Source organism: Haliotis asinina, chromosome 9 (assembly GCF_037392515.1).
Source record: "Haliotis asinina isolate JCU_RB_2024 chromosome 9, JCU_Hal_asi_v2, whole genome shotgun sequence".
Classification (NCBI taxonomy): domain Eukaryota; kingdom Metazoa; phylum Mollusca; class Gastropoda; order Lepetellida; family Haliotidae; genus Haliotis; species Haliotis asinina.
In genome coordinates, this window is record NC_090288.1 from 20,936,701 (window position 1) to 20,961,365 (window position 24,665).

Genomic DNA, 24,665 nt, shown 5'->3' on the forward strand with positions numbered 1-24,665 from the left:
GAAGCGACACTATATGCAGACGTTTGCAGCTATGCACAGCATTGCAGATGTGCATGTTATGCATCGCCAGAAACCCCACGGAAAGACCTTTCAATTGAATCATAGATATTAGAAATCCAAAGCGTCATAACGAAATTAGAACGAAAGCCTACTTCCGCTACCGGCGCCGTCGCGACGGAACTACCATCCGGCATTACATACGGACATGCCTAGCATCTTTGCTCAACGTCGCACATGCACATGCCATACACCGTTCTAAGCGAATTGAAATGCTCTTTCTAATGAATATAAGATATTAAAAGTCGCATCAGGCATGTAGACATTATTAACGAAAGGATCATGCGCTGATGGTGTTGGCGACGCACAGGAGATGCTGCATGACACGCAGACGTATGCAGTTTGGCATGCCAGTGCACATGGGCATGTTATACATCGTCTTGAACCCCATTTCCACGGGCTTTCATATGCACTATAGATGTTAAGGGTCTTCGAAAGGAAAGAGAAATTATAAGGAGGTATTGGCTAGGTCGACATAAGTCGGCGACGGAAGTCGAGCGGGGTATAGAAGCGACACTATATGCAGACGTTTGCAGCTATGCACAGCATTGCAGATGTGCATGTTATGCATCGCCAGAAACCCCACGGAAAGACCTTTCAAATGAATCATAGATATTAGAAATCCAAAGAGTGATAACGAAATTAGAACGAAAGCCTACTTCCGCTACCGGCGCCGTCGCGACGGAACTACCATGCGGCATTACATACGGACATGCCTAGCATCTTTGCTCAACGTCGCACATGCACATGCCATACACCGTTCGAAGCGAATTGAAATGCTCTTTCTAATGAATATAAGATATTAAAAGTCGCATCAGGCATGTAGACATTATTAACAAAAGGATCATGCGCTGATGGTGTTGGCGACGCACAGGAGATGCTGCATGACACGCAGACGTATGCAGCTTGGCATGCCAGTGCACATGGGCATGTTATACATCGTCTTGAACCCCATTTCCACGGGCTCTCATATGCACTATAGATGTTAAGGGTCTTCGAAAGGAAAGAGAAATTATAAGGAGGTATTGGCTAGGTCGACATAAGTCGGCGATGGAAGTCAAGCGGGGTAGAGAAGCGACACTATATGCAGACGTTTGCAGTTTGGCATGCCAGTGCACATGGGCATGTTATACATCGTCTTGAACCCCATTTCCACGGGCTTTCATATGCACTATAGATGTTAAGGGTCTTCGAAAGGAAAGAGAAATTATAAGGAGGTATTGGCTAGGTCGACATAAGTCGGCGACGGAAGTCAAGCGGGGTAGAGAAGCGACACTATATGCAGACGTTTGCAGCTATGCACAGCATTGCAGATGTGCATGTTATGCATCGCCAGAAACCCCACGGAAAGACCTTTCAATTGAATCATAGATATTAGAAATCCAAAGAGTGATAACGAAATTAGAACGAAAGCCTACTTCCGCTACCGACGCCGTCGCGACGGAACTACCATGCGGCATTACATACGGACATGCCTAGCATCTTTGCTCAACGTCGCACATGCACATGCCATACACCGTTCGAAGCGAATTGAAATGCTCTTTCTAATGAATATAAGATATTAAAAGTCGCATCAGGCATGTAGACATTATTAACGAAAGGATCATGCGCTGATGGTGTTGGCGACGCACAGGAGATGCTGCATGACACGCAGACGTATGCAGCTTGGCATGCCAGTGCACATGGGCATGTTATACATCGTCTTGAACCCCATTTCCACGGGCATTCATATGCACTATAGATGTTAAGGGTCTTCGAAAGGAAAGAGAAATTATAAGGAGGTATTGGCTAGGTCGACATAAGTCGGCGACGGAAGTCAAGCGGGGTAGAGAAGCGACACTATATGCAGACGTTTGCAGCTATGCACAGCATTGCAGATGTGCATGTTATGCATCGCCAGAAACCCCACGGAAAGACCTTTCAAATGAATCATAGATATTAGAAATCCAAAGCCTCAAAACGAAATTAGAACGAAAGCCTACTTCCGCTACCGGCGCCGTCGCGACGGAACTACCATGCGGCATTACATACGGACATGCCTAGCATCTTTGCTCAACGTCGCACATGCACATGCCATACACCGTTCGAAGCGAATTGAAATGCTCTTTCTAATGAATATAAGATATTAAAAGTCGCATCAGGCATGTAGACATTATTAACGAAAGGATCATGCGCTGATGGTGTTGGCGACGCACAGGAGATGCTGCATGACACGCAGACGTATGCAGCTTGGCATGCCAGTGCACATGGGCATGTTATACATCGTCTTGAACCCCATTTCCACGGGCTTTCATATGCACTATAGATGTTAAGGGTCTTCGAAAGGAAAGAGAAATTATAAGGAGGTATTGGCTAGGTCGACATAAGTCGGCGACGGAAGTCGAGCGGGGTATAGAAGCGACACTATATGCAGACGTTTGCAGCTATGCACAGCATTGCAGATGTGCATGTTATGCATCGCCAGAAACCCCACGGAAAGACATTTCAAATGAATCATAGATATTAGAAATCCAAAGAGTGATAACGAAATTAGAACGAAAGCCTACTTCCGCTACCGGCGCCGTCGCGACGGAACTACCATGCGGCATTACATACGGACATGCCTAGCATCTTTGCTCAACGTCGCACATGCACATGCCATACACCGTTCGAAGCGAATTGAAATGCTCTTTCTAATGAATATAAGATATTAAAAGTCGCATCAGGCATGTAGACATTATTAACAAAAGGATCATGCGCTGATGGTGTTGGCGACGCACAGGAGATGCTGCATGACACGCAGACGTATGCAGTTTGGCATGCCAGTGCACATGGGCATGTTATACATCGTCTTGAACCCCATTTCCACGGGCTCTCATATGCACTATAGATGTTAAGGGTCTTCGAAAGGAAAGAGAAATTATAAGGAGGTATTGGCTAGGTCGACATAAGTCGGCGATGGAAGTCAAGCGGGGTAGAGAAGCGACACTATATGCAGACGTTTGCAGTTTGGCATGCCAGTGCACATGGGCATGTTATACATCGTCTTGAACCCCATTTCCACGGGCTTTCATATGCACTATAGATGTTAAGGGTCTTCGAAAGGAAAGAGAAATTATAAGGAGGTATTGGCTAGGTCGACATAAGTCGGCGACGGAAGTCAAGCGGGGTAGAGAAGCGACACTATATGCAGACGTTTGCAGCTATGCACAGCATTGCAGATGTGCATGTTATGCATCGCCAGAAACCCCACGGAAAGACCTTTCAAATGAATCATAGATATTAGAAATCCAAAGAGTGATAACGAAATTAGAACGAAAGCCTACTTCCGCTACCGGCGCCGGCGCGACGGAACTACCATGCGGCATTACATACGGACATGCCTAGCATCTTTGCTCAACGTCGCACATGCACATGCCATACACCGTTCGAAGCGAATTGAAATGCTCTTTCTAATGAATATAAGATATTAAAAGTCGCATCAGGCATGTAGACATTATTAACGAAAGGATCATGCGCTGATGGTGTTGGCGACGCACAGGAGATGCTGCATGACACGCAGACGTATGCAGCTTGGCATGCCAGTGCACATGGGCATGTTATACATCGTCTTGAACCCCATTTCCACGGGCTTTCATATGCACTATAGATGTTAAGGGTCTTCGAAAGGAAAGAGAAATTATAAGGAGGTATTGGCTAGGTCGACATAAGTCGGCGACGGAAGTCAAGCGGGGTAGAGAAGCGACACTATATGCAGACGTTTGCAGCTATGCACAGCATTGCAGATGTGCATGTTATGCATCGCCAGAAACCCCACGGAAAGACCTTTCAATTGAATCATAGATATTAGAAATCCAAAGCGTCATAACGAAATTAGAACGAAAGCCTACTTCCGCTACCGGCGCCGTCGCGACGGAACTACCATGCGGCATTACATACGGACATGCCTAGCATCTTTGCTCAACGTCGCACATGCACATGCCATACACCGTTCGAAGCGAATTGAAATGCTCTTTCTAATGAATATAAGATATTAAAAGTCGCATCAGGCATGTAGACATTATTAACAAAAGGATCATGCGCTGATGGTGTTGGCGACGCACAGGAGATGCTGCATGACACGCAGACGTATGCAGTTTGGCATGCCAGTGCACATGGGCATGTTATACATCGTCTTGAACCCCATTTCCACGGGCTTTCATATGCACTATAGATGTTAAGGGTCTTCGAAAGGAAAGAGAAATTATAAGGAGGTATTGGCTAGGTCGACATAAGTCGGCGATGGAAGTCAAGCGGGGTAGAGAAGCGACACTATATGCAGACGTTTGCAGTTTGGCATGCCAGTGCACATGGGCATGTTATACATCGCCTTGAACCCCATTTCCACGGGCTTTCATATGCACTATAGATGTTAAGGGTCTTCGAAAGGAAAGAGAAATTATAAGGAGGTATTGGCTAGGTCGACATAAGTCGGCGACGGAAGTCGAGCGGGGTATAGAAGCGACACTATATGCAGACGTTTGCAGCTATGCACAGCATTGCAGATGTGCATGTTATGCATCGCCAGAAACCCCACGGAAAGACCTTTCAAATGAATCATAGATATTAGAAATCCAAAGAGTGATAACGAAATTAGAACGAAAGCCTACTTCCGCTACCGGCGCCGTCGCGACGGAACTACCATGCGGCATTACATACGGACATGCCTAGCATCTTTGCTCAACGTCGCACATGCACATGCCATACACCGTTCGAAGCGAATTGAAATGCTCTTTCTAATGAATATAAGATATTAAAAGTCGCATCAGGCATGTAGACATTATTAACAAAAGGATCATGCGCTGATGGTGTTGGCGACGCACAGGAGATGCTGCATGACACGCAGACGTATGCAGTTTGGCATGCCAGTGCACATGGGCATGTTATACATCGTCTTGAACCCCATTTCCACGGGCTCTCATATGCACTATAGATGTTAAGGGTCTTCGAAAGGAAAGAGAAATTATAAGGAGGTATTGGCTAGGTCGACATAAGTCGGCGATGGAAGTCAAGCGGGGTAGAGAAGCGACACTATATGCAGACGTTTGCAGTTTGGCATGCCAGTGCACATGGGCATGTTATACATCGTCTTGAACCCCATTTCCACGGGCTTTCATATGCACTATAGATGTTAAGGGTCTTCGAAAGGAAAGAGAAATTATAAGGAGGTATTGGCTAGGTCGACATAAGTCGGCGACGGAAGTCAAGCGGGGTAGAGAAGCGACACTATATGCAGACGTTTGCAGCTATGCACAGCATTGCAGATGTGCATGTTATGCATCGCCAGAAACCCCACGGAAAGACCTTTCAATTGAATCATAGATATTAGAAATCCAAAGAGTGATAACGAAATTAGAACGAAAGCCTACTTCCGCTACCGGCGCCGTCGCGACGGAACTACCATGCGGCATTACATACGGACATGCCTAGCATCTTTGCTCAACGTCGCACATGCACATGCCATACACCGTTCGAAGCGAATTGAAATGCTCTTTCTAATGAATATAAGATATTAAAAGTCGCATCAGGCATGTAGACATTATTAACGAAAGGATCATGCGCTGATGGTGTTGGCGACGCACAGGAGATGCTGCATGACACGCAGACGTATGCAGCTTGGCATGCCAGTGCACATGGGCATGTTATACATCGCCTTGAACCCCATTTCCACGGGCTTTCATATGCACTATAGATGTTAAGGGTCTTCGAAAGGAAAGAGAAATTATAAGGAGGTATTGGCTAGGTCGACATAAGTCGGCGACGGAAGTCGAGCGGGGTATAGAAGCGACACTATATGCAGACGTTTGCAGCTATGCACAGCATTGCAGATGTGCATGTTATGCATCGCCAGAAACCCCACGGAAAGACCTTTCAAATGAATCATAGATATTAGAAATCCAAAGAGTGATAACGAAATTAGAACGAAAGCCTACTTCCGCTACCGGCGCCGTCGCGACGGAACTACCATGCGGCATTACATACGGACATGCCTAGCATCTTTGCTCAACGTCGCACATGCACATGCCATACACCGTTCGAAGCGAATTGAAATGCTCTTTCTAATGAATATAAGATATTAAAAGTCGCATCAGGCATGTAGACATTATTAACAAAAGGATCATGCGCTGATGGTGTTGGCGACGCACAGGAGATGCTGCATGACACGCAGACGTATGCAGCTTGGCATGCCAGTGCACATGGGCATGTTATACATCGTCTTGAACCCCATTTCCACGGGCTCTCATATGCACTATAGATGTTAAGGGTCTTCGAAAGGAAAGAGAAATTATAAGGAGGTATTGGCTAGGTCGACATAAGTCGGCGATGGAAGTCAAGCGGGGTAGAGAAGCGACACTATATGCAGACGTTTGCAGTTTGGCATGCCAGTGCACATGGGCATGTTATACATCGTCTTGAACCCCATTTCCACGGGCTTTCATATGCACTATAGATGTTAAGGGTCTTCGAAAGGAAAGAGAAATTATAAGGAGGTATTGGCTAGGTCGACATAAGTCGGCGACGGAAGTCAAGCGGGGTAGAGAAGCGACACTATATGCAGACGTTTGCAGCTATGCACAGCATTGCAGATGTGCATGTTATGCATCGCCAGAAACCCCACGGAAAGACCTTTCAATTGAATCATAGATATTAGAAATCCAAAGAGTGATAACGAAATTAGAACGAAAGCCTACTTCCGCTACCGGCGCCGTCGCGACGGAACTACCATGCGGCATTACATACGGACATGCCTAGCATCTTTGCTCAACGTCGCACATGCACATGCCATACACCGTTCGAAGCGAATTGAAATGCTCTTTCTAATGAATATAAGATATTAAAAGTCGCATCAGGCATGTAGACATTATTAACGAAAGGATCATGCGCTGATGGTGTTGGCGACGCACAGGAGATGCTGCATGACACGCAGACGTATGCAGCTTGGCATGCCAGTGCACATGGGCATGTTATACATCGTCTTGAACCCCATTTCCACGGGCATTCATATGCACTATAGATGTTAAGGGTCTTCGAAAGGAAAGAGAAATTATAAGGAGGTATTGGCTAGGTCGACATAAGTCGGCGACGGAAGTCAAGCGGGGTAGAGAAGCGACACTATATGCAGACGTTTGCAGCTATGCACAGCATTGCAGATGTGCATGTTATGCATCGCCAGAAACCCCACGGAAAGACCTTTCAAATGAATCATAGATATTAGAAATCCAAAGCCTCAAAACGAAATTAGAACGAAAGCCTACTTCCGCTACCGGCGCCGTCGCGACGGAACTACCATGCGGCATTACATACGGACATGCCTAGCATCTTTGCTCAACGTCGCACATGCACATGCCATACACCGTTCTAAGCGAATTGAAATGCTCTTTCTAATGAATATAAGATATTAAAAGTCGCATCAGGCATGTAGACATTATTAACGAAAGGATCATGCGCTGATGGTGTTGGCGACGCACAGGAGATGCTGCATGACACGCAGACGTATGCAGCTTGGCATGCCAGTGCACATGGGCATGTTATACATCGCCTTGAACCCCATTTCCACGGGCTTTCATATGCACTATAGATGTTAAGGGTCTTCGAAAGGAAAGAGAAATTATAAGGAGGTATTGGCTAGGTCGACATAAGTCGGCGACGGAAGTCGAGCGGGGTATAGAAGCGACACTATATGCAGACGTTTGCAGCTATGCACAGCATTGCAGATGTGCATGTTATGCATCGCCAGAAACCCCACGGAAAGACCTTTCAAATGAATCATAGATATTAGAAATCCAAAGAGTGATAACGAAATTAGAACGAAAGCCTACTTCCGCTACCGGCGCCGTCGCGACGGAACTACCATGCGGCATTACATACGGACATGCCTAGCATCTTTGCTCAACGTCGCACATGCACATGCCATACACCGTTCGAAGCGAATTGAAATGCTCTTTCTAATGAATATAAGATATTAAAAGTCGCATCAGGCATGTAGACATTATTAACGAAAGGATCATGCGCTGATGGTGTTGGCGACGCACAGGAGATGCTGCATGACACGCAGACGTATGCAGCTTGGCATGCCAGTGCACATGGGCATGTTATACATCGTCTTGAACCCCATTTCCACGGGCATTCATATGCACTATAGATGTTAAGGGTCTTCGAAAGGAAAGAGAAATTATAAGGAGGTATTGGCTAGGTCGACATAAGTCGGCGACGGAAGTCAAGCGGGGTAGAGAAGCGACACTATATGCAGACGTTTGCAGCTATGCACAGCATTGCAGATGTGCATGTTATGCATCGCCAGAAACCCCACGGAAAGACCTTTCAAATGAATCATAGATATTAGAAATCCAAAGCCTCAAAACGAAATTAGAACGAAAGCCTACTTCCGCTACCGGCGCCGTCGCGACGGAACTACCATGCGGCATTACATACGGACATGCCTAGCATCTTTGCTCAACGTCGCACATGCACATGCCATACACCGTTCTAAGCGAATTGAAATGCTCTTTCTAATGAATATAAGATATTAAAAGTCGCATCAGGCATGTAGACATTATTAACGAAAGGATCATGCGCTGATGGTGTTGGCGACGCACAGGAGATGCTGCATGACACGCAGACGTATGCAGCTTGGCATGCCAGTGCACATGGGCATGTTATACATCGCCTTGAACCCCATTTCCACGGGCTTTCATATGCACTATAGATGTTAAGGGTCTTCGAAAGGAAAGAGAAATTATAAGGAGGTATTGGCTAGGTCGACATAAGTCGGCGACGGAAGTCGAGCGGGGTATAGAAGCGACACTATATGCAGACGTTTGCAGCTATGCACAGCATTGCAGATGTGCATGTTATGCATCGCCAGAAACCCCACGGAAAGACCTTTCAAATGAATCATAGATATTAGAAATCCAAAGAGTGATAACGAAATTAGAACGAAAGCCTACTTCCGCTACCGGCGCCGTCGCGACGGAACTACCATGCGGCATTACATACGGACATGCCTAGCATCTTTGCTCAACGTCGCACATGCACATGCCATACACCGTTCGAAGCGAATTGAAATGCTCTTTCTAATGAATATAAGATATTAAAAGTCGCATCAGGCATGTAGACATTATTAACAAAAGGATCATGCGCTGATGGTGTTGGCGACGCACAGGAGATGCTGCATGACACGCAGACGTATGCAGCTTGGCATGCCAGTGCACATGGGCATGTTATACATCGTCTTGAACCCCATTTCCACGGGCTCTCATATGCACTATAGATGTTAAGGGTCTTCGAAAGGAAAGAGAAATTATAAGGAGGTATTGGCTAGGTCGACATAAGTCGGCGATGGAAGTCAAGCGGGGTAGAGAAGCGACACTATATGCAGACGTTTGCAGTTTGGCATGCCAGTGCACATGGGCATGTTATACATCGTCTTGAACCCCATTTCCACGGGCTTTCATATGCACTATAGATGTTAAGGGTCTTCGAAAGGAAAGAGAAATTATAAGGAGGTATTGGCTAGGTCGACATAAGTCGGCGACGGAAGTCAAGCGGGGTAGAGAAGCGACACTATATGCAGACGTTTGCAGCTATGCACAGCATTGCAGATGTGCATGTTATGCATCGCCAGAAACCCCACGGAAAGACCTTTCAATTGAATCATAGATATTAGAAATCCAAAGAGTGATAACGAAATTAGAACGAAAGCCTACTTCCGCTACCGGCGCCGTCGCGACGGAACTACCATGCGGCATTACATACGGACATGCCTAGCATCTTTGCTCAACGTCGCACATGCACATGCCATACACCGTTCGAAGCGAATTGAAATGCTCTTTCTAATGAATATAAGATATTAAAAGTCGCATCAGGCATGTAGACATTATTAACGAAAGGATCATGCGCTGATGGTGTTGGCGACGCACAGGAGATGCTGCATGACACGCAGACGTATGCAGCTTGGCATGCCAGTGCACATGGGCATGTTATACATCGTCTTGAACCCCATTTCCACGGGCTTTCATATGCACTATAGATGTTAAGGGTCTTCGAAAGGAAAGAGAAATTATAAGGAGGTATTGGCTAGGTCGACATAAGTCGGCGACGGAAGTCGAGCGGGGTATAGAAGCGACACTATATGCAGACGTTTGCAGCTATGCACAGCATTGCAGATGTGCATGTTATGCATCGCCAGAAACCCCACGGAAAGACCTTTCAAATGAATCATAGATATTAGAAATCCAAAGAGTGATAACGAAATTAGAACGAAAGCCTACTTCCGCTACCGGCGCCGTCGCGACGGAACTACCATGCGGCATTACATACGGACATGCCTAGCATCTTTGCTCAACGTCGCACATGCACATGCCATACACCGTTCGAAGCGAATTGAAATGCTCTTTCTAATGAATATAAGATATTAAAAGTCGCATCAGGCATGTAGACATTATTAACGAAAGGATCATGCGCTGATGGTGTTGGCGACGCACAGGAGATGCTGCATGACACGCAGACGTATGCAGCTTGGCATGCCAGTGCACATGGGCATGTTATACATCGTCTTGAACCCCATTTCCACGGGCTTTCATATGCACTATAGATGTTGAGGGTCTTCGAAAGGAAAGAGAAATTATAAGGAGGTATTGGCTAGGTCGACATAAGTCGGCGATGGAAGTCAAGCGGGGTAGAGAAGCGACACTATATGCAGACGTTTGCAGTTTGGCATGCCAGTGCACATGGGCATGTTATACATCGTCTTGAACCCCATTTCCACGGGCTTTCATATGCACTATAGATGTTAAGGGTCTTCGAAAGGAAAGAGAAATTATAAGGAGGTATTGGCTAGGTCGACATAAGTCGGCGACGGAAGTCAAGCGGGGTAGAGAAGCGACACTATATGCAGACGTTTGCAGCTATGCACAGCATTGCAGATGTGCATGTTATGCATCGCCAGAAACCCCACGGAAAGACCTTTCAATTGAATCATAGATATTAGAAATCCAAAGCGTCATAACGAAATTAGAACGAAAGCCTACTTCCGCTACCGGCGCCGTCGCGACGGAACTACCATGCGGCATTACATACGGACATGCCTAGCATCTTTGCTCAACGTCGCACATGCACATGCCATACACCGTTCGAAGCGAATTGAAATGCTCTTTCTAATGAATATAAGATATTAAAAGTCGCATCAGGCATGTAGACATTATTAACGAAAGGATCATGCGCTGATGGTGTTGGCGACGCACAGGAGATGCTGCATGACACGCAGACGTATGCAGCTTGGCATGCCAGTGCACATGGGCATGTTATACATCGTCTTGAACCCCATTTCCACGGGCTTTCATATGCACTATAGATGTTAAGGGTCTTCGAAAGGAAAGAGAAATTATAAGGAGGTATTGGCTAGGTCGACATAAGTCGGCGATGGAAGTCAAGCGGGGTAGAGAAGCGACACTATATGCAGACGTTTGCAGTTTGACATGCCAGTGCACATGGGCATGTTATACATCGTCTTGAACCCCATTTCCACGGGCTTTCATATGCACTATAGATGTTAAGGGTCTTCGAAAGGAAAGAGAAATTATAAGGAGGTATTGGCTAGGTCGACATAAGTCGGCGACGGAAGTCAAGCGGGGTAGAGAAGCGACACTATATGCAGACGTTTGCAGCTATGCACAGCATTGCAGATGTGCATGTTATGCATCGCCAGAAACCCCACGGAAAGACCTTTCAATTGAATCATAGATATTAGAAATCCAAAGCGTCATAACGAAATTAGAACGAAAGCCTACTTCCGCTACCGGCGCCGTCGCGACGGAACTACCATGCGGCATTACATACGGACATGCCTAGCATCTTTGCTCAACGTCGCACATGCACATGCCATACACCGTTCTAAGCGAATTGAAATGCTCTTTCTAATGAATATAAGATATTAAAAGTCGCATCAGGCATGTAGACATTATTAACGAAAGGATCATGCGCTGATGGTGTTGGCGACGCACAGGAGATGCTGCATGACACGCAGACGTATGCAGCTTGGCATGCCAGTGCACATGGGCATGTTATACATCGTCTTGAACCCCATTTCCACGGGCTCTCATATGCACTATAGATGTTAAGGGTCTTCGAAAGGAAAGAGAAATTATAAGGAGGTATTGGCTAGGTCGACATAAGTCGGCGATGGAAGTCAAGCGGGGTAGAGAAGCGACACTATATGCAGACGTTTGCAGTTTGGCATGCCAGTGCACATGGGCATGTTATACATCGTCTTGAACCCCATTTCCACGGGCTTTCATATGCACTATAGATGTTAAGGGTCTTCGAAAGGAAAGAGAAATTATAAGGAGGTATTGGCTAGGTCGACATAAGTCGGCGACGGAAGTCAAGCGGGGTAGAGAAGCGACACTATATGCAGACGTTTGCAGCTATGCACAGCATTGCAGATGTGCATGTTATGCATCGCCAGAAACCCCACGGAAAGACCTTTCAAATGAATCATAGATATTAGAAATCCAAAGCCTCATAACGAAATTAGAACGAAAGCCTACTTCCGCTACCGGCGCCGTCGCGACGGAACTACCATGCGGCATTACATACGGACATGCCTAGCATCTTTGCTCAACGTCGCACATGCACATGCCATACACCGTTCGAAGCGAATTGAAATGCTCTTTCTAATGAATATAAGATATTAAAAGTCGCATCAGGCATGTAGACATTATTAACGAAAGGATCATGCGCTGATGGTGTTGGCGACGCACAGGAGATGCTGCATGACACGCAGACGTATGCAGCTTGGCATGCCAGTGCACATGGGCATGTTATACATCGTCTTGAACCCCATTTCCACGGGCTTTCATATGCACTATAGATGTTAAGGGTCTTCGAAAGGAAAGAGAAATTATAAGGAGGTATTGGCTAGGTCGACATAAGTCGGCGACGGAAGTCAAGCGGGGTAGAGAAGCGACACTATATGCAGACGTTTGCAGCTATGCACAGCATTGCAGATGTGCATGTTATGCATCGCCAGAAACCCCACGGAAAGACCTTTCAAATGAATCATAGATATTAGAAATCCAAAGAGTGATAACGAAATTAGAACGAAAGCCTACTTCCGCTACCGGCGCCGTCGCGACGGAACTACCATGCGGCATTACATACGGACATGCCTAGCATCTTTGCTCAACGTCGCACATGCACATGCCATACACCGTTCTAAGCGAATTGAAATGCTCTTTCTAATGAATATAAGATATTAAAAGTCGCATCAGGCATGTAGACATTATTAACGAAAGGATCATGCGCTGATGGTGTTGGCGACGCACAGGAGATGCTGCATGACACGCAGACGTATGCAGCTTGGCATGCCAGTGCACATGGGCATGTTATACATCGTCTTGAACCCCATTTCCACGGGCTTTCATATGCACTATAGATGTTAAGGGTCTTCGAAAGGAAAGAGAAATTATAAGGAGGTATTGGCTAGGTCGACATAAGTCGGCGACGGAAGTCAAGCGGGGTAGAGAAGCGACACTATATGCAGACGTTTGCAGCTATGCACAGCATTGCAGATGTGCATGTTATGCATCGCCAGAAACCCCACGGAAAGACCTTTCAATTGAATCATAGATATTAGAAATCCAAAGAGTGATAACGAAATTAGAACGAAAGCCTACTTCCGCTACCGGCGCCGTCGCGACGGAACTACCATGCGGCATTACATACGGACATGCCTAGCATCTTTGCTCAACGTCGCACATGCACATGCCATACACTGTTCTAAGCGAATTGAAATGCTCTTTCTAATGAATATAATATATTAAAAGTCGCATCAGGCATGTAGACATTATTAACGAAAGGATCATGCGCTGATGGTGTTGGCGACGCACAGGAGATGCTGCATGACACGCAGACGTATGCAGCTTGGCATGCCAGTGCACATGGGCATGTTATACATCGTCTTGAACCCCATTTCCACGGGCTTTCATATGCACTATAGATGTTAAGGGTCTTCGAAAGGAAAGAGAAATTATAAGGAGGTATTGGCTAGGTCGACAAAAGTCGGCGACGGAAGTCGAGCGGGGTAGAGAAGCGACACTATATGCAGACGTTTGCAGCTATGCACAGCATTGCAGATGTGCATGTTATGCATCGCCAGAAACCCCACGGAAAGACCTTTCAATTGAATCATAGATATTAGAAATCCAAAGCGTCATAACGAAATTAGAACGAAAGCCTACTTCCGCTACCGGCGCCGTCGCGACGGAACTACCATGCGGCATTACATACGGACATGCCTAGCATCTTTGCTCAACGTCGCACATGCACATGCCATACACCGTTCGAAGCGAATTGAAATGCTCTTTCTAATGAATATAAGATATTAAAAGTCGCATCAGGCATGTAGACATTATTAACGAAAGGATCATGCGCTGATGGTGTTGGCGACGCACAGGAGATGCTGCATGACACGCAGACGTATGCAGCTTGGCATGCCAGTGCACATGGGCATGTTATACATCGTCTTGAACCCCATTTCCACGGGCTTTCATATGCACTATAGATGTTAAGGGTCTTCGAAAGGAAAGAGAAATTATAAGGAGGTATTGGCTAGGTCGACATAAGTCGGCGACGGAAGTCAAGCGGGGTAGAGAAGCGACACTATATGCAGACGTTTGCAGTTTGGCATGCCAGTGCACATGGGCATGTTATACATCGTCTTGAACCCCATTTCCACGGGCTTTCATATGCACTATAGATGTTAAGGGTCTTCGAAAGGAAAGAGAAATTATAAGGAGGTATTGGCTAGGTCGACATAAGTCGGCGACGGAAGTCAAGCGGGGTAGAGAAGCGACACTATATGCAGACGTTTGCAGCTATGCACAGCATTGCAGATGTGCATGTTATGCATCGCCAGAAACCCCACGGAAAGACCTTTCAAATGAATCATAGATATTAGAAATCCAAAGAGTGATAACGAAATTAGAACGAAAGCCTACTTCCGCTACCGGCGCCGGCGCGACGGAACTACCATGCGGCATTACATACGGACATGCCTAGCATCTTTGCTCAACGTCGCACATGCACATGCCATACACCGTTCTAAGCGAATTGAAATGCTCTTTCTAATGAATATAAGATATTAAAAGTCGCATCAGGCATGTAGACATTATTAACGAAAGGATCATGCGCTGATGGTGTTGGCGACACACAGGAGATGCTGCATGACACGCAGACGTATGCAGCTTGGCATGCCAGTGCACATGGGCATGTTATACATCGTCTTGAACCCCATTTCCACGGGCTTTCATATGCACTATAGATATTGAGGGTCTTCGAAAGGAAAGAGAAATTATAAGGAGGTATTGGCTAGGTCGACATAAGTCGGCGATGGAAGTCAAGCGGGGTAGAGAAGCGACACTATATGCAGACGTTTGCAGTTTGGCATGCCAGTGCACATGGGCATGTTATACATCGTCTTGAACCCCATTTCCACGGGCTTTCATATGCACTATAGATGTTAAGGGTCTTCGAAAGGAAAGAGAAATTATAAGGAGGTATTGGCTAGGTCGACATAAGTCGGCGACGGAAGTCAAGCGGGGTAGAGAAGCGACACTATATGCAGACGTTTGCAGCTATGCACAGCATTGCAGATGTGCATGTTATGCATCGCCAGAAACCCCACGGAAGGACCTTTCAATTGAATCATAGATATTAGAAATCCAAAGCGTCATAACGAAATTAGAACGAAAGCCTACTTCCGCTACCGGCGCCGTCGCGACGGAACTACCATGCGGCATTACATACGGACATGCCTAGCATCTTTGCTCAACGTCGCACATGCACATGCCATACACCGTTCTAAGCGAATTGAAATGCTCTTTCTAATGAATATAAGATATTAAAAGTCGCATCAGGCATGTAGACATTATTAACGAAAGGATCATGCGCTGATGGTGTTGGCGACGCACAGGAGATGCTGCATGACACGCAGACGTATGCAGCTTGGCATGCCAGTGCACATGGGCATGTTATACATCGTCTTGAACCCCATTTCCACGGGCTTTCATATGCACTATAGATGTTAAGGGTCTTCGAAAGGAAAGAGAAATTATAAGGAGGTATTGGCTAGGTCGACATAAGTCGGCGATGGAAGTCAAGCGGGGTAGAGAAGCGACAATATATGCAGACGTTTGCAGTTTGGCATGCCAGTGCACATGGGCATGTTATACATCGTCTTGAACCCCATTTCCACGGGCTTTCATATGCACTATAGATGTTAAGGGTCTTCGAAAGGAAAGAGAAATTATAAGGAGGTATTGGCTAGGTCGACATAAGTCGGCGACGGAAGTCAAGCGGGGTAGAGAAGCGACACTATATGCAGACGTTTGCAGCTATGCACAGCATTGCAGATGTGCATGTTATGCATCGCCAGAAACCCCACGGAAAGACCTTTCAATTGAATCATAGATATTAGAAATCCAAAGCGTCATAACGAAATTAGAACGAAAGCCTACTTCCGCTACCGGCGCCGTCGCGACGGAACTACCATGCGGCATTACATACGGACATGCCTAGCATCTTTGCTCAACGTCGCACATGCACATGCCATACACCGTTCTAAGCGAATTGAAATGCTCTTTCTAATGAATATAAGATATTAAAAGTCGCATCAGGCATGTAGACATTATTAACGAAAGGATCATGCGCTGATGGTGTTGGCGACGCACAGGAGATGCTGCATGACACGCAGACGTATGCAGCTTGGCATGCCAGTGCACATGGGCATGTTATACATCGTCTTGAACCCCATTTCCACGGGCTCTCATATGCACTATAGATGTTAAGGGTCTTCGAAAGGAAAGAGAAATTATAAGGAGGTATTGGCTAGGTCGACATAAGTCGGCGATGGAAGTCAAGCGGGGTAGAGAAGCGACACTATATGCAGACGTTTGCAGTTTGGCATGCCAGTGCACATGGGCATGTTATACATCGTCTTGAACCCCATTTCCACGGGCTTTCATATGCACTATAGATGTTAAGGGTCTTCGAAAGGAAAGAGAAATTATAAGGAGGTATTGGCTAGGTCGACATAAGTCGGCGACGGAAGTCAAGCGGGGTAGAGAAGCGACACTATATGCAGACGTTTGCAGCTATGCACAGCATTGCAGATGTGCATGTTATGCATCGCCAGAAACCCCACGGAAAGACCTTTCAAATGAATCATAGATATTAGAAATCCAAAGAGTGATAACGAAATTAGAACGAAAGCCTACTTCCGCTACCGGCGCCGTCGCGACGGAACTACCATGCGGCATTACATACGGACATGCCTAGCATCTTTGCTCAACGTCGCACATGCACATGCCATACACCGTTCGAAGCGAATTGAAATGCTCTTTCTAATGAATATAAGATATTAAAAGTCGCATCAGGCATGTAGACATTATTAACGAAAGGATCATGCGCTGATGGTGTTGGCGACGCACAGGAGATGCTGCATGACACGCAGACGTATGCAGCTTGGCATGCCAGTGCACATGGGCATGTTATACATCGTCTTGAACCCCATTTCCACGGGCTTTCATATGCACTATAGATGTTAAGGGTCTTCGAAAGGAAAGAGAAATTATAAGGAGGTATTGGCTAGGTCGACATAAGTCGGCGACGGAAGTCAAGCGGGGTAGAGAAGCGACACTATATGCAGACGTTTGCAGCTATGCACAGCATTGCAGATGTGCATGTTATGCATCGCCAGAAACCCCACGGAAAGACCTTTCAAATGAATCATAGATATTAGAAATCCAAAGAGTGATAACGAAATTAGAACGAAAGCCTACTTCCGCTACCGGCGCCGTCGCGACGGAACTACCATGCGGCATTACATACGGACATGCCTAGCATCTTTGCTCAACGTCGCACATGCACATGCCATACACCGCTCGAAGCGAATTGAAATGCTCTTTCTAATGAATATAAGATATTAAAAGTCGCATCAGGCATGTAGACATTATTAACGAAAGGATCATGCGCTGATGGTGTTGGCGACGCACAGGAGATGCTGCATGACACGCAGATGTATGCAGCTTGGCATGCCAGTGCACATGGGCATGTTATACATCGTCTTGAACCCCATTTCCACGGGCTTTCATATGCACTATAGATGTTAAGGGTCTTCGAAAGGAAAGAGAAATTATAAGGAGGTATTGGCTAGGTCGACATAAGTCGGCGACGGAAGTCAAGCGGGGTAGAGAAGCGACACTATATGCAGACGTTTGCAGCTATGCACAGCATTGCAGATGTGCATGTTATGCATCGCCAGAAACCCCACGGAAAGACCTTTCAATTGAATCATAGATATTAGAAATCCAAAGAGTGATAACGAAATTAGAACGAAAGCCTACTTCCGCTACCGGCGCCGTCGCGACGGAACTACCATGCGGCATTACATACGGACATGCCTAGCATCTTTGCTCAACGTCGCACATGCACATGCCATACACTGTTCTAAGCGAATTGAAATGCTCTTTCTAATGAATATAATATATTAAAAGTCGCATCAGGCATGTAGACATTATTAACGAAAGGATCATGCGCTGATGGTGTTGGCGACGCACAGGAGATGCTGCATGACACGCAGACGTATGCAGCTTGGCATGCCAGTGCACATGGGCATGTTATACATCGTCTTGAACCCCATTTCCACGGGCTTTCATATGCACTATAGATGTTAAGGGTCTTCGAAAGGAAAGAGAAATTATAAGGAGGTATTGGCTAGGTCGACATAAGTCGGCGACGGAAGTCGAGCGGGGTAGAGAAGCGACACTATATGCAGACGTTTGCAGCTATGCACAGCATTGCAGATGTGCATGTTATGCATCGCCAGAAACCCCACGGAAAGACCTTTCAATTGAATCATAGATATTAGAAATCCAAAGCGTCATAACGAAATTAGAACGAAAGACTACTTCCGCTACCGGCGCCGTCGCGACGGAACTACCATGCGGCATTACATACGGACATGCCTAGCATCTTTGCTCAACGTCGCACATGCACATGCCATACACCGTTCTAAGCGAATTGAAATGCTCTTTCTAATGAATATAAGATATTAAAAGTCGCATCAGGCATGTAGACATTATTAACGAAAGGATCATGCGCTGATGGTGTTGGCGACGCACAGGAGATGCTGCATGACACGCAGACGTATGCAGCTTGGCATGCCAGTGCACATGGGCATGTTATACATCGTCTTGAACCCCATTTCCACGGGCTTTCATATGCACTATAGATGTTAAGGGTCTTCGAAAGGAAAGAGAAATTATAAGGAGGTATTGGCTAGGTCGACATAAGTCGGCGACGGAAGTCGAGCGGGGTATAGAAGCGACACTATATGCAGACGTTTGCAGCTATGCACAGCATTGCAGATGTGCATGTTATGCATCGCCAGAAACCCCACGGAAAGACCTTTCAAATGAATCATAGATATTAGAAATCCAAAGAGTGATAACGAAATTAGAACGAAAGCCTACTTCCGCTACCGGCGCCGTCGCGACGGAACTACCATGCGGCATTACATACGGACATGCCTAGCATCTTTGCTCAACGTCGCACATGCACATGCCATACACCGTTCGAAGCGAATTGAAATGCTCTTTCTAATGAATATAAGATATTAAAAGTCGCATCAGGCATGTAGACATTATTAACAAAAGGATCATGCGCTGATGGTGTTGGCGACGCACAGGAGATGCTGCATGACACGCAGACGTATGCAGCTTGGCATGCCAGTGCACATGGGCATGTTATACATCGTCTTGAACCCCATTTCCACGGGCTTTCATATGCACTATAGATGTTAAGGGTCTTCGAAAGGAAAGAGAAATTATAAGGAGGTATTGGCTAGGTCGACATAAGTCGGCGACGGAAGTCAAGCGGGGTAGAGAAGCGACACTATATGCAGACGTTTGCAGCTATGCACAGCATTGCAGATGTGCATGTTATGCATCGCCAGAAACCCCACGGAAAGACCTTTCAATTGAATCATAGATATTAGAAATCCAAAGAGTGATAACGAAATTAGAACGAAAGCCTACTTCCGCTACCGGCGCCGTCGCGACGGAACTACCATGCGGCATTACATACGGACATGCCTAGCATCTTTGCTCAACGTCGCACATGCACATGCCATACACCGTTCGAAGCGAATTGAAATGCTCTTTCTAATGAATATAAGATATTAAAAGTCGCATCAGGCATGTAGACATTATTAACGAAAGGATCATGCGCTGATGGTGTTGGCGACGCACAGGAGATGCTGCATGACACGCAGACGTATGCAGCTTGGCATGCCAGTGCACATGGGCATGTTATACATCGTCTTGAACCCCATTTCCACGCACATTCATATGCACTATAGATGTTAAGGGTCTTCGAAAGGAAAGAGAAATTATAAGGAGGTATTGGCTAGGTCGACATAAGTCGGCGACGGAAGTCAAGCGGGGTAGAGAAGCGACACTATATGCAGACGTTTGCAGCTATGCACAGCATTGCAGATGTGCATGTTATGCATCGCCAGAAACCCCACGGAAAGACCTTTCAAATGAATCATAGATATTAGAAATCCAAAGCCTCAAAACGAAATTAGAACGAAAGCCTACTTCCGCTACCGGCGCCGTCGCGACGGAACTACCATGCGGCATTACATACGGACATGCCTAGCATCTTTGCTCAACGTCGCACATGCACATGCCATACACCGTTCGAAGCGAATTGAAATGCTCTTTCTAATGAATATAAGATATTAAAAGTCGCATCAGGCATGTAGACATTATTAACGAAAGGATCATGCGCTGATGGTGTTGGCGACGCACAGGAGATGCTGCATGACACGCAGACGTATGCAGCTTGGCATGCCAGTGCACATGGGCATGTTATACATCGTCTTGAACCCCATTTCCACGGGCTTTCATATGCACTATAGATGTTAAGGGTCTTCGAAAGGAAAGAGAAATTATAAGGAGGTATTGGCTAGGTCGACATAAGTCGGCGATGGAAGTCAAGCGGGGTAGAGAAGCGACACTATATGCAGACGTTTGCAGTTTGGCATGCCAGTGCACATGGGCATGTTATACATCGTCTTGAACCCCATTTCCACGGGCTTTCATATGCACTATAGATGTTAAGGGTCTTCGAAAGGAAAGAGAAATTATAAGGAGGTATTGGCTAGGTCGACATAAGTCGGCGACGGAAGTCAAGCGGGGTAGAGAAGCGACACTATATGCAGACGTTTGCAGCTATGCACAGCATTGCAGATGTGCATGTTATGCATCGCCAGAAACCCCACGGAAAGACCTATCAATTGAATCATAGATATTAGAAATCCAAAGCGTCATAACGAAATTAGAACGAAAGCCTACTTCCGCTACCGGCGCCGTCGCGACGGAACTACCATGCGGCATTACATACGGACATGCCTAGCATCTTTGCTCAACGTCGCACATGCACATGCCATACACCGTTCTAAGCGAATTGAAATGCTCTTTCTAATGAATATAAGATATTAAAAGTCGCATCAGGCATGTAGACATTATTAACAAAAGGATCATGCGCTGATGGTGTTGGCGACGCACAGGAGATGCTGCATGACACGCAGACGTATGCAGCTTGGCATGCCAGTGCACATGGGCATGTTATACATCGTCTTGAACCCCATTTCCACGGGCTTTCATATGCACTATAGATGTTAAGGGTCTTCGAAAGGAAAGAGAAATTATAAGGAGGTATTGGCTAGGTCGACATAAGTCGGCGACGGAAGTCAAGCGGGGTAGAGAAGCGACACTATATGCAGACGTTTGCAGCTATGCACAGCATTGCAGATGTGCATGTTATGCATCGCCAGAAACCCCACGGAAAGACCTTTCAATTGAATCATAGATATTAGAAATCCAAAGAGTGATAACGAAATTAGAACGAAAGCCTACTTCCGCTACCGGCGCCGTCGCGACGGAACTACCATGCGGCATTACATACGGACATGCCTAGCATCTTTGCTCAACGTCGCACATGCACATGCCATACACCGTTCGAAGCGAATTGAAATGCTCTTTCTAATGAATATAAGATATTAAAAGTCGCATCAGGCATGTAGACATTATTAACGAAAGGATCATGCGCTGATGGTGTTGGCGACGCACAGGAGATGCTGCATGACACGCAGACGTATGCAGCTTGGCATGCCAGTGCACATGGGCATGTTATACATCGTCTTGAACCCCATTTCCACGCACATTCATATGCACTATAGATGTTAAGGGTCTTCGAAAGGAAAGAGAAATTATAAGGAGGTATTGGCTAGGTCGACATAAGTCGGCGACGGAAGTCAAGCGGGGTAGAGAAGCGACACTATATGCAGACGTTTGCAGCTATGCACAGCATTGCAGATGTGCATGTTATGCATCGCCAGAAACCCCACGGAAAGACCTTTCAAATGAATCATAGATATTAGAAATCCAAAGCCTCAAAACGAAATTAGAACGAAAGCCTACTTCCGCTACCGGCGCCGTCGCGACGGAACTACCATGCGGCATTACATACGGACATGCCTAGCATCTTTGCTCAACGTCGCACATGCACATGCCATACACCGTTCGAAGCGAATTGAAATGCTCTTTCTAATGAATATAAGATATTAAAAGTCGCATCAGGCATGTAGACATTATTAACGAAAGGATCATGCGCTGATGGTGTTGGCGACGCACAGGAGATGCTGCATGACACGCAGACGTATGCAGCTTGGCATGCCAGTGCACATGGGCATGTTATACATCGTCTTGAACCCCATTTCCACGGGCTTTCATATGCACTATAGATGTTAAGGGTCTTCGAAAGGAAAGAGAAATTATAAGGAGGTATTGGCTAGGTCGACATAAGTCGGCGATGGAAGTCAAGCGGGGTAGAGAAGCGACACTATATGCAGACGTTTGCAGTTTGGCATGCCAGTGCACATGGGCATGTTATACATCGTCTTGAACCCCATTTCCACGGGCTTTCATATGCACTATAGATGTTAAGGGTCTTCGAAAGGAAAGAGAAATTATAAGGAGGTATTGGCTAGGTCGACATAAGTCGGCGACGGAAGTCAAGCGGGGTAGAGAAGCGACACTATATGCAGACGTTTGCAGCTATGCACAGCATTGCAGATGTGCATGTTATGCATCGCCAGAAACCCCACGGAAAGACCTATCAATTGAATCATAGATATTAGAAATCCAAAGCGTCATAACGAAATTAGAACGAAAGCCTACTTCCGCTACCGGCGCCGTCGCGACGGAACTACCATGCGGCATTACATACGGACATGCCTAGCATCTTTGCTCAACGTCGCACATGCACATGCCATACACCGTTCTAAGCGAATTGAAATGCTCTTTCTAATGAATATAAGATATTAAAAGTCGCATCAGGCATGTAGACATTATTAACAAAAGGATCATGCGCTGATGGTGTTGGCGACGCACAGGAGATGCTGCATGACACGCAGACGTATGCAGCTTGGCATGCCAGTGCACATGGGCATGTTATACATCGTCTTGAACCCCATTTCCACGGGCTCTCATATGCACTATAGATGTTAAGGGTCTTCGAAAGGAAAGAGAAATTATAAGGAGGTATTGGCTAGGTCGACATAAGTCGGCGACGGAAGTCAAGCGGGGTAGAGAAGCGACACTATATGCAGACGTTTGCAGCTATGCACAGCATTGCAGATGTGCATGTTATGCATCGCCAGAAACCCCACGGAAAGACCTTTCAATTGAATCATAGATATTAGAAATCCAAAGCGTCATAACGAAATTAGAACGAAAGCCTACTTCCGCTACCGGCGCCGTCGCGACGGAACTACCATGCGGCATTACATACGGACATGCCTAGCATCTTTGCTCAACGTCGCACATGCACATGCCATACACCGTTCTAAGCGAATTGAAATGCTCTTTCTAATGAATATAAGATATTAAAAGTCGCATCAGGCATGTAGACATTATTAACGAAAGGATCATGCGCTGATGGTGTTGGCGACGCACAGGAGATGCTGCATGACACGCAGACGTATGCAGCTTGGCATGCCAGTGCACATGGGCATGTTATACATCGTCTTGAACCCCATTTCCACGGGCTCTCATATGCACTATAGATGTTAAGGGTCTTCGAAAGGAAAGAGAAATTATAAGGAGGTATTGGCTAGGTCGACATAAGTCGGCGATGGAAGTCAAGCGGGGTAGAGAAGCGACACTATATGCAGACGTTTGCAGTTTGGCATGCCAGTGCACATGGGCATGTTATACATCGTCTTGAACCCCATTTCCACGGGCTTTCATATGCACTATAGATGTTAAGGGTCTTCGAAAGGAAAGAGAAATTATAAGGAGGTATTGGCTAGGTCGACATAAGTCGGCGACGGAAGTCAAGCGGGGTAGAGAAGCGACACTATATGCAGACGTTTGCAGCTATGCACAGCATTGCAGATGTGCATGTTATGCATCGCCAGAAACCCCACGGAAAGACCTTTCAAATGAATCATAGATATTAGA